Source organism: Macaca mulatta, chromosome 16, assembly GCF_049350105.2.
Source record: "Macaca mulatta isolate MMU2019108-1 chromosome 16, T2T-MMU8v2.0, whole genome shotgun sequence".
NCBI lineage: Eukaryota > Metazoa > Chordata > Mammalia > Primates > Cercopithecidae > Macaca > Macaca mulatta.
The window spans coordinates 60659356-60673480 of record NC_133421.1 but is presented as its reverse complement, the minus strand read 5'-3'; the positions used below and the strand labels follow the sequence as shown (position 1 = coordinate 60673480).

Below are 14125 nucleotides of genomic sequence, written 5' to 3'. Positions count from 1 at the left end.
CCTGTAGTCCCAGCTACTCGGGAGGCTGAGGCAGGAGAATGGCGGCAGAGCTTGCAGTGAGCCGAGATCGCGCCACTGCACTCCAGCCTGGGCGACAGAGCGAGACTCTGTCTCAAAAAAAAAAAAAAAAAAAAAAAAAAGTGTGATCAGGAGGGAATGGAAGCTGAGGAACAGAGCTGGAGTAGAACTCAAAACAAAGAAAAGGTCTGAATTTGCGATTTTTTTTTTTTTTTTTTTTTGAGACGGAGTCTCACTTACTCAAGGCCCAACCTTGAGTTTGGACTTTTAAAGATGGGAGAAACAGCATGTTTAACTGCTGAAGGGAAAGATCACCTCTGATTACAAAACTCTATTACAGAAATAACATTTTGGGGCCGCGCGCAGTGGCTCACGCCTGTAATCCCAATACTTTAGGAGGCCAAGGTGGGCGGATTACTTGAGGCCAGGATTTTGAGACCAGCCTGGCCAACATGGCAAAGCCCTATCTCTACCAAAGGTAGAAAAATGAATCCCAGCTGGGCGCGGTGGCTCACACCTGTAATCCCAGCACTTTGGGAGGCCCAGGTGGGTGGATCACCGGAGGTCAGGAGTTCGAGACCAGCCTGGCCAACATGGCAAAACCTCATCTCTACTAAAATACAAAAATTAGCCAGGCGTGGTAGCATGTGCCTGTAATCCCAGCTACTCCAGAGGCTGAGATAGAAGAATCTCTTGAAATCGGGAGGCAGAGGTTGCAGTGAACCGAGATCACGCTACTGCACTCTAGCCTGGGTGACAGAGCATGACTCTGTCTCAAAAAAAAAAAAAAAAAAAGAAAAGAAAAGAAAAGAAAAGAAAAGAAAAGAAAGAAAGAAAGAAATACATTTTGGAATTCATTATAGGAGGTTAGTTCATTAAGCTTTCAAAAATTGGTTGGCATGATGCCTCACACCTATACTGCCAACGCTTTGGGAAGCTGAAGCAGGCGGATAGGTTGAGCTGAGGAGTTCAGCCTGAGAAACATGGCAAAACCCCATCTCTACAAGAAATACAAAAAATTAGCCAGGTAGGGTAGTGTACCTGTAGTCTCAGCTACTTGGAAAGCTGAGGCAGGAGGATAGCTTGAGCCCAGGAGGCTGGGGCTGCAGTGGAGTGGAACACTTGGGGCCTGGGCCACAGAGTGAGACCCTGTCTCAACAACAACAAAATTATATATAGAAGAAAAAGTATGGCCAGTTGCAGTGGCTCACATCTGTAATCCCAGCACTTTGAGAAGCTGAGGTGGGCAGATCACTTCAAGCCAGGAGTTCGAGCTAGTCTGACCAACATGGTGAAACCCTACTAAAAATATAAAAAATTAGCTGGCTATGGTGGCAGGCATTTGTAATCCCAGCTACTCAGGAATCTGAAGCAGGAGAATCGTTTGAACCCAGGAGGTGGAGGCTGCAGTGAGCTGAGAGCCAATATCAGGCCACTTGCACTCTAGACTGGGTGACAAAGCGAGACTGTCTCAAAAAGAAAAGAAAAACTATGACAAAGTCACAATCTTAAACTCTGCTTCATTTCAGAGCACATCGACTAAAAGAAAAAAAAGATGGATGGCCTGGCAAGGAAGAGAAAAAAGACGGATGGCGGGGCAAGGAGGCTCATGGCTGTAATCCCAGCACTGTGGGAGACGGAGGTGGAAAGATCACTTGAGCCTAGGAGTTTGAGACCAGCCTAGGCAACATAGTACGATCTCATCTCTACAAAAAAAAAAAAAAAAAAAAATTAGCCAGGTGTGGTGGTGCATGCCAATAGTCCCAGCTACTCAGGAGACTGAGGCGGGAGGATCGGTTCAGCAAGGGAGGTCAAGGCTGCAGTGAGCTGTGACCACACCACTACACTCCAGCCTGGGAAACAGTGAGACTGTCCGAGACTGTCTCAAAAAAGAAAAAAAGAAAAAGGATACCTTTTTAAAAAGTAGTAATAGAAAATAGTAAAGTGCCTAATTTTCTCTTGGTTATATTACAAAAATCATTCCATAATTAAAACACAAACTCAAAGTACTAAACCACAAAAGCCCAGGTACTTTAAGAGCTAAGAAAATCTATAATACAACTACATGAAACCATTTGGAATATTCCCTTAAAACACTTTCAGTCTTCAAAACTTTCTCAAATCTGGCCAGGCGCCGTGGCTCACGCCTGTAATCCCAGCACTTTGGGAGGCCGAGGCAGGCAGATCACCTGAGATCAGGAGCTCAAGACCAGCCTGACCAATATGGCAAAACCTCATCTCTACTAAAAGTACAAAAAGTAGCTGGGCATGGTGGCAGGCGCCTGTAATCCCAGCTACTCAGGAGTCTGAGGCAGGAGAATCGCTTTAACCCGGGAGGCGGAAGTTGCAGTGAGCCAAGATTGTGCCACTGCACTCCAGCCTGGATGACAAGAGCAAGACTCGGTCTCCAAAAAAAAAAAAAGAAAAAAAAATTTCTCAAATCTAAAGTATTTTTTCGCTTTGGTCTTATTGAAGAAGTATGTTGTCTTGAGATAAGCTTTCTATAAACTTCTGTACAAGAACCACATAAGAAAATATTTAAAAATTTTTTATGTTAAATTCAGGAAATTCTAAAATGTAAAACCACTCCAAATTAAAACATGACCACTTCAAAGAAAACGGGATAATGTCGAAGTTAAGACTAGAACAGCTTTTGACACAAACCACTGCATGCTGCAGAAACGGTAACCTAGTTTCATTTTGAGTATAGTGTTTGTTGCCCTCAAGGGATCTGCAACTTTCGAGCAAGACTTTTTTTCATTAAATGCCAGATAACAGATAAAGGAGTGGGGGGGAAATCAATACATTTTCATGCTACAACATATCTTAACTCTTCAGTTTAAAAGAAGAAAAGCATAGTCCTTATGAACACACACGTGTATCATATTGACAAACCTCAGTTACTGCTGACCACACGAAGATTTCAACTCAAGGCTGAACTATAAAACATGTGACAATTTAATGATCTGCTTATGAGGAGAAAACCCCCCTCAGTATCACATAAAATTCTTAGCTATTTGCTCACTGGCACAACAACTGGTCAGTAATAACACGAATTGGGAAAGCTGGTGGAAGATGTTCAAATATACAAAGGTTTTTTCCACATAGCTTTTTTTTTTTTTTTTTTTTTTTTTGGTGGAGTCTCATTCTGTCACCCAGGCTGGAGTGCAGTGGCACGATCTCAGCTCACTGCAACCTCCGTCTATCGGGTTCGAGTGATTCTCCTGCCTCAGCCTCCCAAGTAGCTGGGATTACAGGTGCACACCACCACACTTGGCTAATTTTTGTATTTTTAGTAGAGACGGGATTTCACTATGTTGGCCACGTTGATCTCGAGCTCCTGACCTCGAGATCCACCCGCCTCAGCCTCCCAAAGTGCTGGGATTACAGGCATGGGCCACTGCATCTGGCCCACATGTAATTCTTAACTATCTTTTCCCAAAATACTGTTCTCTATAATGTATAACGAATGACTGCATATTTCAGTAAGACAAAAGTCCCAAACATCCACATTTCTGAATGAACAACCTGTTCAAGACACTATCTCCCTATAAACTCCAGAGAAGTTACTTTTAGGATATAAGATAAATCCATTAGTAACATTACACACCATAGACATTTACATTCTAACTGCACTGGAATGTCTAAAAATTAGCCTATGAACACCAAAGTGACAGAGCCCAAGAGGAAGTGAACAGACTCCTGGCTTGCAGACAAATGAGTAGGTGGTGGAAACATTTATGTGGGGAGATGATTTTTATACAATATCTTTCTTAATCTAAAGGAAACCACAGCTCTTCACAATGTATGTGCTATAAATAGATGTCATCAGTCGAAAACCTTAATAAATGTTGTTTTTGCTTGCTTGCCTTTAAAAAAAATAACTTTTTTTTTTTTTTTTTTTTAAATAACCCAAATCCAATGTGTGGTCAAGATAACCAAACCAAGGATGTAACCAAGCAGGTTGCCCAGAGCTGTGGGTACACATAACTAAGTTTAATTCCCACCTGGGCACAGTGGCTCATGCCTGCAATCCCAACATTTTGGGAGGCCAAAGTGCGAGGACTACTTGAGGCCCAGAGTTCAAGACCAGCCTGGCAACACGGTGAAACTCAATCTCTACAAAAAACTTAAAAATCAGCTAGGTATGGTGATGCATGCCTATAGTCCTAGCTACTTGAGAAGCTGAGGCAGGAGGATCACTGGAGCCCAGGAATTCAAAGTTGCAACGAGCTGTGATTGCACCACTGCACTCTAGCCTGGGCAACAGAGTGAGACCCTGTCTCAAAAGACAAGAAAAAAATGTATTCCCCTTCATTGATTTATGCTGAAGAAAAGATTTCAATTAACCATGTTTTTTAATATATATAATACTCTTCAAATATACTTCCCTTACCAAAATCAAAGAATTTTCACATTAGCTCACATCAAAGCAAATTTTTATTTTTTATTTTTATTTTTTGTGACAGAGTCTCCCTCTGTCGCCCAGGCTGGAATGCAGTGGCAGGATCTCGGCTCACTGCAACCTCTGCCTCCCCGGTTCAAGCGATTCTCCTGCCTCAGCCTCCCAAGTAGCTGGGACTACAGGCGCACGCCACCATGCCTGGCTCATGTTTTGTATTTTAGTAGAGACCGGGTTTCACCGTATTGCCCAGGCTGGTCATGAACTCCTGAGCTCAGGCAATCTGCCCGCTTCAGCCTCCCAAAGTGCTAGGATTACAGGCGTGAGCCACCGTGCCTGGCCCATCAAAGCAAATTTTCTATCCCTACTTTTGCTAACATCTTCAAGGAATGTGGCTAGGGCAATCAAAGACAGTTTTGATCACAGAAACATTGTTCAAGTTAGCATTCCCTCCTCCCCCAACTCCCACCTAACCCCCCCTCAAAAAAAGCACATATATCTAAGAATCAAAAAGTTCTTGTTGGCCGGGCGCGGTGGCTCACGCCTGTAATCCCAGCACTTTGGGAGGCCGAGGCGGGCGGATCACAAGGTCAGGAAATCGAGACCACGGTGAAACCCCGTCTCTACTAAAAATACAAAAAATTAGCCGGGCGCGGTGGCGGGCGCCTGTAGTCCCAGCTACTCAGGAGGCTGAGGCAGGAGAATGGCGTAAACCCAGGAGGCGGAGCTTGCAGTGAGCTGAGATCGCGCCACTGCACTCCAGCCTGGGCGACAGAGCGAGACTCCGTCTCAAAAAAAAAAAAAAAAAAAAAAAGTTCTTGTCAGCCGGGCGCAGTGGCTCCAGCCTGTAGTCCCAGCACTTTGGGAGGCCGAGATGGGCGGATCACGAGGTCAGGAGATCGAGACCAGCCTGGCTAACACGGTGAAACCCCGTCTCTACTAAAAAAACCACAAAAAACTAGTGGGGCGGCGAGGTGGCGGGCGCCTGTAGTCCCAGCTACTCAGGAGGCTGAGGCAGGAGAATGGCGTAAACCCAGGAGGCGGAGCTTGCAGTGAGCTGAGATCCGGCCACTGCACTCCAGCCTAGGCGACCAAGCGAGACTCCGTCTCAAAAAAAAAATTCTTGTCAAATAATTATTAGTCTCTTTTATAAATGCAGGAAACTAAGGCCCACTGGCTAAAAAATGAGTCAGAACGGCCCTGAGAGTAAGAATTAGCCAAATTTATAACTGCTATGCTCTCTTCTCCCTTAAGATAAAATCCATTCAGATGATTTGTGACTTTTTGGAAGGGGCAGTGAGGGGTGGTAGTAAGGAAGTTATCTAGATTTTTCTTTTTTTCTTTTTTTGAGACAGAGGGTTGCTCTGTCACCCAGGCTGGAGGGCCAGTGGTGCAATCTCGGCTCACAGTAACCTCCTCCTCCCGGGTTCAAGCAATTCCCCTGCCTCAGCCTCACAAGTAGCTGGGATTATAGGCATGTGCCACCAGCCCAGCTAATTTTTGTATTTTTAGTAGAAATGGGGTTTCACCATGTCGGCCAGGCTAGTCGTGAAATCCTGACCTAAAGTGATCTGCCCACCTCGGCCTCCCAAAGTGCTGGATTACAGGCATGAGCCACCGCGCCTGGCCGTGTTATTTCTTTAACAAACAAAACAACTAATCCTAAACTATAAAAAGAAATGAAGTAATCAAACCCATTTAAATGCAATGCCTAAGATCATTTAGATGCCAAGTGTTAACAAAAGGATGTTGAAAAAAGCACAAACATAATGTAAGCATAAGAAACACTTAAAATCAACATCAAGCCTCAAAATATCAGACTTCTATTAAATTCACAAAATATTTATTAAGCACCTACTATGTGCCAAGTGCCGCAGCCACAACTACAAGTGTAGTACAACAGACAGGATTCCTGGTCTCAGGAGGCTTACAGTCTCACAATTCATTTATAAATAGATTGTAAGCATTTGTCCTAGTTTACTGGGAAAAGTCCTAGTTTATCATTGCTTTCTCCTAGAATAATGCTAATGATGCCCCCTCACAGGTCTCCCAGTCTGGACAAGTGACATGGTTACTTTATTTATAAAAAAACAAACAGGTCGGGCTCAGTGGTTAAGGCGCGCAGATCACCTGAGGTCAGGAGCTCGAGACCAACCTGGTCAACATGGTGAAATGCTGTCTCTACTAAAAATACAAATATTAGCTGGGCATGGTGGTGTGCACGTGTAATCCCAGCTACTTGGGAGGCTGAGGCAGAAGAATTGCTTGAACCTGAGAGGCAGAGGTTGCACTGAGCTGAGATCACACCACTGCACTCCAGCCTGGGTGACAAGAGTGAAACTCCGTCTCAAACAAGCAAAAAAAATTACTATACCTATAGGGTCACATGTTTATACAATGTATATTAAGATTTTAATCTTTAGCTTCAAACTTATTTTAGACATTCTTCTTATTTTGATGTGTACGTGTTACATAATGAAAGCAAATATTTGCTTCAGTTTAAAAAGAGGAAATCAACTCTGATTTTATCACTTCAAAATGTATACAAAGTAAATAAAATGAATTTAAAAAAATCAAAATGTCAAAGACCAAGGCCCTTGAGGGCAGGTAGCTCTTTCTAAAATACTATTTTAGCATTCCAGCTTGTGCCTATCTTAGTACTGAGAACATATTATGGTTTCTAGATATTTCCCTCTAAAAGGAAACAGGGCAGGAAATGTATGAGTTTGGAATATCTTGTCATAAGGGAAGGAAAGGAAGCTATCAAAAACTATCAGGATTGTGTCAAAAAGAGTGAGGAACCAGCCTGATAAATGCCTATCTGGCAAAGATAGGACAATTGAGTATCAAAGGATTAATAAGAGTCGTGGATTGCAACACACCAAATATGCTTAAATCCACTGGTCACCTTTAGAGGATGCTAAGACATCCAACTCATTCTTTTGAAAACAGGTAAAGGGCAAAAATCATTCCTATCAGATCTGTACCCTAAGGAAACTAAACAGTTGAGGGGAAATTTTATGTAAGTATTCCAGCTAATAACTGAAAAACAAATTATAGAATTAAATATTATTTTGCAGTCAGGCGTGGTGGCTCATGCCTGTAATCCCGGCACTTTGGAAGGCCAAGATGTGTGGATTGCTTGAACTCAGGAGTTTGAGACCAGCCTGGGCAACATGATGAAACCTGGTCTCTACCAAAAATACAAAAACTAGTTGGGCATGGTGGCACGTGCCTGTGGTCCCAGCTACTCCAGAAGCTGAGGTGGGAGGACCGCTGGAGCCTGGGAGGTAGAGGCTGCAGTGAGCCGTGATCACGCCTCTGCACTCCAGCCTGGGTGACAAAGCCAGACTCTGTCTTTAAATACATATAAAATTTTGCAACCCCTAATGAATGGATATAGGCAAAAAGATCAATGACTCATAACAATATCCAAAAAGAAGCAACCAGCTTTTATACCTCCTAGAATTATACCCCACTACCTATTAAGTAATCTTGTCCCATGCCTGCAAGAAAAATTGAACCTCAGTTTTTGTTTTGTTTTGTTTTGAGACACAGTCACTCTGTCACTGAGGCTGTAAATGCAGTGGCATGATCACAGCTTACTAGAGCCTCAACCTCCTAGGCTCAATCACTCCTCCCACCTCAGCTTCCCGAATAGCTGGGACTACAGGTGTGCGCCACCACACACAGCTAATTTTTGTATTTTTTGTAGAGATGGGGATCTCACTATGTCACCCAGGCTGTTCTCAAACTCCTGGGGTCAAACAATCCACCCGCCTCGGCCTCCCAAAGTGCCAGGATTACAGGCGTGAGCCACCGCACCCTACCAAACCTTAATCTTATCAAGCCTATAGATCTAAAAACCAATTTACTGGGAATAAAAGGGATTGAGGAACATATCAAATGACACCATGTGGATATAATTAGCAAAATTCAGACTATGGGAAACCATACAACAAATGACTTGGATTCCTCAACAAAAAACTGCAAGGAGGCTGCTCATGGTGGCTCATGTCTAACCCCAGCACTTTGGGAGGGCGAGGTGAGAGAATCTCTTGAAATCAAGAGTTCCAGACCAGCCTGGGAAACATAGTGAGACCCCCCCACCCAGCGCCATCTCTACGTGTGCCTGTGGTCCCGGCTACTTGGCAGGCTGAAGCGAGAGAATCACTTGAGCCCGGGAGATTAAGGTTACAGTCAGCCAAGACTGAGCCTCAGGCTGGGTGACAGAGCAAGACCTTGCCCCCCCCCCGCCAAAAAAAACACAAAACAAAAAAACACAAAAAAACCCTGCAAGGAGAGAAATGGAGAGGCAAAGCGGGAGGGGAGAGAAAGAAAACAAACCTACCCAATCACTTCTTGGGACACTAATTCAAGCAAACTGAAAAAACAATTATGAGTCAACTGGGACATATACACACTGACTGAATACTTAATGATGCTCAGGAAGTTTTTATAAATAATATGATATGTTGTCTGGAGCTTCTTTAAAATGAGAGGGGGCAGGTAGGGAAGTGTAGTGAGTGTAGCAATCCTCCTGCCACAGCCTCCCAAAGTTCTGAGATTACAGGTACGCACACTGTACTCATCCTAGTGTGTTTTTTCTTACGGAACTGCCAAGTTATCTCTATGCATTTTTGTTCCCTAGAATGCTTAAGGGGAGTTTTTCTTTTTTTCTTTTTTTTTTTTTTGAGACGGAGTCTCATGCTGTTGCCCAGGCTGGAGTGCAGTGGCGCGATCTCGGCTCACTGCAAGCTCCGCCTCCTGGGTTCACGCCATTCTCCTGCCTCAGCCTCCTGAGTAGCTGGGACTACAGACGCCCGCCACCGCGCCCGGCTAATTTTTTGTATTTTTAGTAGAGACGGGGTTTCACTGTGGTCTCGATCTCCTGACCTTGTGATCCGCCCGCCTCGGCCTCCCAAAGTGCTGGGATTACAGGCTTGAGCCACCGCGCCTGGCCGGGAGTTTTTCTTTTTTTCTAAAAAGTGGTATGCTTCTGAATGAAACTGTCGAATGAAAAACAAAACAAAATAAGAATTTAAAAAGTGATTTGCTAATGGAAGGAATACTTAAGGGTTCTTAAGCTGTGAGAAAAAGTGATTTTTTAAAAATCCGTATCTACTTCATATTGCCAATTCCTTCCTCCTCTGCCATAAACTAAACTGTTTCAAGGAATTATTCAATTTAATACAGTGGCCAGGTGCGGTGGCTCACACCTGTAATCCCAGCACTTTGCGAGGCTGAGGCAGGTGGATCACCTGAGGTCACGAGTTCGAGACCACCCTGGCCAATATGGTGAAACTCTGCCTCTGCTAAAAATACAAAAATTTGCTAGGCCAGCTATTTGGGAGGCTGAGACAGCAGAATTGCTTGAATCCGGGAGGCTGACATTGGAGTGAGTCGAGATCATACCACTGTACTCCAGCCAGGAAAATAGTGCAAAACTCCATCTCAAAAAAGAAAGAAAAAAAAAAAAATGTAATGCAGTGAGTTTGGATGCCATGGTTTGCCACAGCAGGGATTCTTTGCATTAGTAAGTGTGGAGTGAAAGATACCGAAGTACTACCCTATCTACAATGGTATTCCGCCTCAAGATCAGTAGCTTTTTCTCCTTCAAGAATCACTAAATACTTAAATTTTCTCAGAGCAAGACATGAAACCATCCTGCACGAAGACTCTTGACTACTACTCTCAGTTAATTTCCTAGTAAACAAAAGTTGGCTATTTTCCATATGCTAATGGACTTAGGGACTTATAACTATACTGAAAAGGGTACTATTGTGCAAGAACTATACTCACAGAAGTGATAAATCATGTTTCTGCATGGAATACAAGAAGGGTGGGGAAAATTCTGCCCTACCTTAAAATGGCCTTGGGTAGAACTATCTGTGAATGTCAAAAGATAACTCCTAAAGATATTAATGTCAAAGATAACTTACATTTGTTTAACAAATACAGAGATCCAGCTACATTATATATATTACATATATACGTACAATCTATGTTATAACCAAAGCGAATCTATGAACAGATATTCAGGCTTCAGAATAGAGTTTAAAAGCTTAAGATGATTCCAAATAGAAAAGGATATTAGTTGAAAATCAAATGAAATCTGAATTAAATATAAAGTGTAGTTAATAGTAATATACCAATGTCAGTTTCTTAGTTTTGAGAAATACACCATGGTTATGACTTTAACAAAAGAAACCATGAGGAGTTTATAGGTACAGAGTTGCACTCTACTTGTAACTTTTCTGTAAATTTAAGATTATACCAAAAATAAAAAAAAAAATTATTTGTAAGCTGGATGTGGTAGCTCATGCCTGTAATCCCAGCACTCTGGGAGGCCAAGGTGGGTGGATCACCTGAGATCAGGAGTTCGAGAGCAGCCTGGCCAACATGGTGAGACGCTGTCTCTACTAAAAATACAAAAATTACCCAGGCGTGGTGTTGCATGCCTGTAATCCCAGCTACTCAGGAGGCTGAGACAGGAGAATCGCTTGAACCTGGGAGGCAGAGGTGGCAGTGAGCTGAGATCGCGCCACTGCACTCCAGCCCAGGTGACAGAGATGAGAGACTCCGTCTTAAAAAAAAAAAAAAAAAAAAAAAAATTGTAGAGAGAACTTATTGCAACAGCATAAAGTGAGTTAGTGAGTTATAATCACTTCAATTAACAGATTTTCTTTGATTTAAAAAGGCAGGCTGCTTATTCACCTTACTTTTCTCAAAAGTGAGACTTTTAAAAAATGGCTGGGTGCAGTGGCTCACACCTGTAATCCCAGCACTTTGGGAGGCCAAGGCGGGCGGATCACCTGAGGTCAGGAGTTCAAGACCAGCCTGGTCAACATGGCGAAACCCCGCCTCTACTAAAAATACAAAAATTAGCTAGGCATGTTGGTAGGCTCCTATAATCCCAGCTACTCAGGAGGCTGGGGCAGGAGAATTGCTTGAACCCAGGAGGCAGAGGTTGCAGTGAGCTGAGATTGCGTCACTGCCCTCCAGCCTGGGCGACAGAGCGAGACTCTGCCTCAAAAAAAAAAATATATATATATATATAAAATATATATAATATATATTATATATATTTTATATATATGTGTGTGTATATATATTATATAATATATATACACACACACACATATACACACACACACATTTATATACATAAATATATTTTTAAAAAACTTTGATGTTTTAAGACATTATTAGGATTCTTTGGTAAAGACTACCAATTAGCAAATGGACTTGGTTTTTTCACCAGAATCCATGTACAAACACGTGTAAGTATTCTTTATGGCACAAATCCCAAACTGGCTAATGCCAAGAAAACCTGACTGACTTCTGACATTAACTGGCATGGCTGCTTACAGATCATAACACTATGGGAATTCAGCACTATTTTCCTAACTGTGAAAGGTGCATATTTTTGGTTGTAGCCATTGAAGAATTCACCACCAGAAGATGCAAGTATAAAAAGAGTATATACAACAGCATTTTATATTATAGCATTTTTTATCATAACATAAATAATGGTACATACAGACACAGGCATACTGCATAGCCATCGGAATTATGATGCAGATTTATAATAACTGACATAGAAATACACCTATATAAAAAAGATTAAAGAACATGTGAGGATGGCGTCATGCAATTTCACTACTTAAAACCATGGACATATATATATATATATATGTACACTCATATTGAGAGATGTCTCAGGATAGAAGTACAGGCAGAGAAGGCCATACTTTTTTTTTCTTCATATTTTTCTAGAATCCTTAGTTTTAACATAAGCATGTAGTCTGATGTAGTGACTCATGCCTGTAATCCCAGCACTTTGGGAGGCTGAGGTGGGAGGACTGCTCGAGCTCAGGAGTTTGAGGCCAGCCTGGGCAACATAGTGAGACCCCCACCTATACAGGAAAAAGTACAAAAAATAGCCAGGTGCCGTGGCACACGCCTGTAAGCCCAGCTATTCAGAAGGCTGAGGCGGGAGGATCACTTGAGCCCAGGAGTTCAAGGCTGCAGTGAGTTAGGATCATACCACTGCGATCACACCACTCCAGCCTGGGTGACAGTGCAAGATTGTCTCAAAAACAAAAAATAAACAAAAAGCCAACAGCCAGAAGACCCTAAGTTCACAGGTTGTCAATGTTAACTGCAACATTAGCTACATAATTTTAGCTTACAGATATAACATACACCACCACAATACTGTGTTGTTTTTTTTTTTTTTTTTTGAGACGGAGTCTTGCTCTGTCGCCCAGGCTGGAGTGCAGTGGCCGGATCTCAGCTCACTGCAAGCTCCGCCTCCCGGGTCTACGCCATTCTCCTGCCTCAGCCTCCCGAGTAGCTGGGACTACAGGCGCCCGCCACCTCGCCCGGCTAGTTTTTTGTATTTTTTTGGTAGAGACGGGGTTTCACCGTGTTAGCCAGGCTGGTCTCGATCTCCTGACCTCGTGATCCGCCCATCTCGGCCTCCCAAAGTGCTGGGATTACAGGCTTGAGCCACCGCGCCCAGCCCACAGTACTGTTTAATGCCAATGGACAAACTGCAATTTAAAATATCAAGTTATTTCATATAAATTCCATTTGTAAATATATATACTACTAATAGTGTTTGTACTTTAGTTGAGAAGATCAGTCAATAGTTTTTTTGGGTTTTTTTGTTTTTTTGTTTTTTTTGCACAAGCAGACAAATCTCTCTTCTTCTTGCCAAGGACTAACCTTTCCAAATCAATGAATTTGGGAGCTGAGAGAACTTATAATGTATCCAAGATAAACCTATTATATGAGAGATGAGGAAACAAGAGGTTCAGAAAAGTTAAATGGCTCCTCTAAAGTCAGCAGCTAGCTGATGGCAGAGCTGAGCCTAATACCCAGATTTTTCTCATAAGGCTCAAAATGAAGTATTCCTACATAAAAATATTAATAATACCAGTTGCTGACAAAAATGTGGAACAAGTAGAATTTTTCTGTTTTTCCAGTAGGGATGGAGAAACAGCTTGGTAATTTCTTGTAAGCTAAAGATACATACCATATGACCTAGCAGTCCCACTCCTAGGTATTTACCCACGAGAAATGAAAACTTATATTCACCCCAAAACCTGCCATGAACATTTACAGTGGCTCTGTTCATAATCACCCGAAATTGGAAGCCAAATGTCCCTCAAATGGTTAAGGATGTAAGTGATCTGTGGTATATCCACACAAAGGAATATTACCTGGCAATAAAAAGGAACAAATTGTTGATAAACCCAAATACTTGGACAAATCTCAGCGGCATTACTATGAGTAAAAGAAGCCAGTTTCTAAAGGTTACATACTATATGAGTCCATGTCACATCCTGCAAAAGACAAAACTATAGTGACAAGAGATCGATAGTTGCCCAGGGTGAGGGGAGGGTATGAGTGCAATGGGACAGTGGGAGGGAGTTATCTGGAGTGATGGAACTGTTCCGTGTCCTGGCTGTGGTGGTGGTGGTGGTGGTTGCACAAACTGATATTCCCAGAACTGTATGAATATCAAAATGTCAATTTTACTGTATATTAATTTAAACATTAAAATAAATTATTTACTCAGTCTCCGGTTTCTAAAGGCCAGAAATACCTATAAATTTCAAACTCTTTTTTTGCGGGGGGCAGGCAGGGTCTCACCCTGTCACCAGGCTGGCAAGCAGTGGCATGATTCTGGCTCAC

The 14125-nt window shown here is 42.6% G+C and overlaps 1 protein-coding gene and 2 long non-coding RNA genes across 8 annotated transcripts in view; 1 reads left to right on the top strand and 2 right to left on the bottom strand.

The window, feature by feature from the left end:
• The window catches only part of ZNF652 (zinc finger protein 652), a 102734-nt gene that overhangs the window by 42926 nt on the left and 45683 nt on the right, over positions 1 to 14125 (bottom strand).
• The window catches only part of LOC144335612 (uncharacterized), a 77743-nt gene that overhangs the window by 59074 nt on the left and 4544 nt on the right, over positions 1 to 14125 (bottom strand). The window lies entirely within an intron of this gene.
• Positions 6664 to 9165, top strand: LOC144335611 (uncharacterized). The gene is made up of 2 exons (XR_013406561.1): positions 6664 to 7684; positions 8082 to 9165. It is a non-coding gene; the product is annotated as an uncharacterized LOC144335611 (long non-coding RNA).